General features: G+C 39.4%; 1 pseudogene; it reads left to right on the top strand.

The window, feature by feature from the left end:
- The first annotated feature begins 720 nt into the window (after nucleotides 1–720).
- LOC109456571 (translationally-controlled tumor protein) lies at nucleotides 721–2,113 on the top strand (annotated as a pseudogene).
- The last annotated feature ends 1,680 nt before the right edge of the window (nucleotides 2,114–3,793 follow it).

Raw genomic sequence — 3,793 nt, 5'->3', positions numbered from 1 at the left:
TTCTAAGGCTGAATAACATTCCACTGCACATATACACATTTTCTTTATCCATTCACCCAGCAATGGACTTTTAGATTGTTTCTAGCTTTTGGCTATTGTGAATAATACTACAGTGAATATTGGTGTGCAGATATCTCTTCAAGATCATGATATAATTTAACTTACATAAATATCCAGAAAAGAGATTATTGGATCATATGGCGTTTCTATTTTTTACATTTTGAGGATTCACAAAAATCAAAATGGATTAAAGACTTAAATGTAATAACTGAAACTGAAAACCCTTAGGTGAAAACAGGGGGAAACTTCATGACATCAGTCTTGGCAATGATTTCCAGGATATGACACCGAAAGCACAGATAACAAAAGCAAAAATAGACAACTGGAACTAGATCAAACTAAAACATTTCTACACAGCAGAGGAAACCACAGAGTGAAAAGGCAACCTATATAATGGGAGAAAATAATTGCAATCATATATGTGATAAGGGGTTAATATCCAAAATATATAAGGAACTTCTTCAACTCAATAGTGAAAAAACAAAACAAAACAAAACAAAAATACCACCCAAATAATCTGATTTTAAAGACGGGTAAGGGGCTTTTTCTGCCCCCTCTACCCCCACCCTCATCTCCCACTGCTCCAGCTGTATCAGGCTAGTTCCAAGCTCCGTGCTCCTGCTAAGCCAGTGCCTCCCTGTTCTCCTTCCAGCCACAGTCATGATCACCTACCAGGACCTCATTCGCCATGATAAGATGTACGCTTACATTTACAAGATCCGGGAGATCACGGACGTGCTGTGCCTGGAGGTGGAGGGGAAGATGGTCAGTAGGACAGAGCGTAACACTGATGACTCGCTCATTGGTGGCAATGTCTCTTCTCAGTACTGAAAGCATAATTACTGGTGTTGATGTTGTCATGAACCATCATTTGCAGGAAACCAGCTTCACAAAAGAAGCCTACAAAAAATACAAGATGTAATCACAAAATACAGTGAATGTGTAAATAAAAAAAAATTTACAATAAAAGACACATTGCCGTTAATCCCCTTCAGAAGACTCCCTCTCACTTCGGACTCACTTATCCCATCGTTCTTGCTACTTCCTGAAGCAGTTCTGGAAATCCTCTTTTGTGAGTGTCTTTAGTTGCGCTGTCGTGTCCGCAATGTCCTGAAACATTTTGACTTTGTGGAGGAGCCAGAAGTCACACGGTGCCAGATCCAGTGAATAAGGTGGATGAGAACACCCTGTCATGTTTTTATTTGACATAAATTGCTGCACCAGAAACAATGTGTGACACGAAGCCTTTCCATTGTGATCACAAAATACAGTAAATGCTGCTGCCGAGTGCCATCCAACAGAAAGGCAGGGATCTTCAATACGGGAAGTGGCGCGTGGAACCCTAGTAACAGTGTGTGACAAGTTTCAACTTGTTTGGTGCAGTCAGTCAGGTGTGAGCTATGGTTGAGAGAAGGTGTGTTTTAAAGTGTGCTGTAAATCATCCTCCATCATGACTACACTCCATGTCACACATTGTTTCTGGTATATGGCAATTTCTGTCAAATAAAAACATTACAGTGTGTCCTCATCCACCTTATTCACCAGATCTGGCACCATGCGACTTCTGGCTCTTCCCCAGAGTAAAAATGATTCAGGACATGGAGGCAGCCACACAGCACAACTAAAGATACTCACAAAAGAGAACTTCCAGAACTGCTTCAGAAAGTGGCAAGAATGATGGGATAAGTGTGTTCAAAGCGAGGGGGAGTTTTTTGAGGGGGATTAATGGCAATGTGTCTTTTACTGTAATAATTTTTTTTTTAATTTAAACATTCACTGTATTGTTTGATCACACCTCGTACATCAAAGATTGCATGAAATCAATCAAGGGGAAACTTGAAGAAGAGAGACCAGAAAGAATAACACCTTTATGACAGGGGCTGCAGAACAAATCAAGCACATCCTTGTTAATTTAAAAAAAAAAAAGTACCAGTTCTTTATTGGTGAAAACATGAATCCAGATGGCACGGTTGCTGTGCTGGACTACCGTGAGGATGGCGTGATCCCATATATGCTTTTTGTTAAGACTGGCTGAGAAATGGAAAAATGTTAACAAATTTGGCAATTTGGATCTATCATCTGTCATCATCATAACTGGCTGCTGCTTTTCATCCACCCACCAGGACTAGGACAATTGGGACTGATGTTATCTTGAGCTCTTCATTTATTTTGATTTATTTATTTGGAGCAGAGGCCTTGTTTTTAAGAAAAACATGTGGTGTAGGTTGTCTAAAAATAAAATGCATTTAAACTAAAAAAAAAAAAAAAATGGGCAAAGAATTTGAATAGACATTTCTCGTAAGAAGACATACAAATGCCAAACAGGTATATGAGTATAAAAAGATAAATCAAGTCACTCTTGAGGATTTCAAAACCCTTGAGGAGGACAGAATAGGAGGCAGACAAGAGAAGAAATTAGAACCAAGAGAATAATTTAGTCTCTTCTTTTCTTAGGAGGAAAATCTTGGAGGTTTGGAAAGGATTTGAGGGAACATTTGTTTCTCTATTGTTTGTGTTAAAACTTGGAAAGAGGAAAAAAGAAGATAGAAGTTGTTGAGGTGTTTCTCCCTGAATCTTGCTAAGACTTAAAGAAAGCAGATTCAGATAAAAAAAAGAGAGAACTAAGGTTTTAGTGAAGCAGCTAATTAGAGACCTGATGCTCACAGTGAATGGGCTGAGAAGTACAGAGACCAGACTATTTTAGCAGATGCACCCCTCATAGTCACCCAATAAAGAAAATGCGACTGCATTTTGATGAATTCAGGCTCCAGAGTAGTTCTCTGGCTGTCAAAAAGAAAGCCAAAGCTCCTTACCTTTGCATAGTGATACTATATTAAGAGATAATTAGGAACAAATATGTAATTTTTATCCTCCCACTCTCCATACAGACATGGGCTCAGAAAGGACATCAGCTGCGCAGATGATATCACAGTGAGGGCAACCTTCTGAAGCAGTCAAAACAGTGAGGATCAGAAGGCTGGTGTAAAAGACATCCAAGATAGAACAACAGCCAAGATCAAAATAAGAACAGCCAGACTGGATGTCAGATTCAATGGGCAGCATGCAGGAGAGAAGCCTACATATCCAGGAGCCAAAGAAATATAGAAACAAAACCAGGAGTAAGGCGTAAGTGGGCACAAGGCAATATTTATTTAACAAATATAAAGCAAATACCTATTATGTGTCAGGCAAAATCATAGGTGCTGAGGATGCAGTAATAAACAACACATGGTGTTTGTCTTCAGGGAACTGCTGGGCTAGTTGGGAAGGTAACAAATAAATAAGCCATTACACACAGAGTGGTATGTCTTATGGGAACAGACAAGCATGGTACCTAACTCAGTTTTGGGAGTCAGAAAACATTTCCAGGGTATGTAACATTAAGATTTATAGCTAATTGATGAGTTCAATTAAGCAGGCAAGATGGTTTGTCAGGAGGAAAAAAGGAAGGCAATGGAGGAGGCAGAAGGAGAGCTGAGATAAGCATTCGAGGTCAAGGGCAGCATATGCAACAGGTTAGGATCAAGTAACTATACAAAGAAAAACAAAGAAGCTGAAAACATGAAAGTGACGGCTGAAGGTAGAGAGGGGTAAAAATTATACCATGTTGAAGAATTCTGACTTGATTCTGGTGACCAAAAGAAGCCCTGGAAGTATTTGCTTTTTAACAACGCTGAAATATAGACAATAGACTTCTGGGAGGTGAGATTAAAGGCCAAGGTAAAGGTGGTAA

Source organism: Rhinolophus sinicus, linkage group LG02, assembly GCF_036562045.2.
Source record: "Rhinolophus sinicus isolate RSC01 linkage group LG02, ASM3656204v1, whole genome shotgun sequence".
Classification (NCBI taxonomy): domain Eukaryota; kingdom Metazoa; phylum Chordata; class Mammalia; order Chiroptera; family Rhinolophidae; genus Rhinolophus; species Rhinolophus sinicus.
This window is presented reverse-complemented; position numbering and strand designations above follow the sequence as displayed.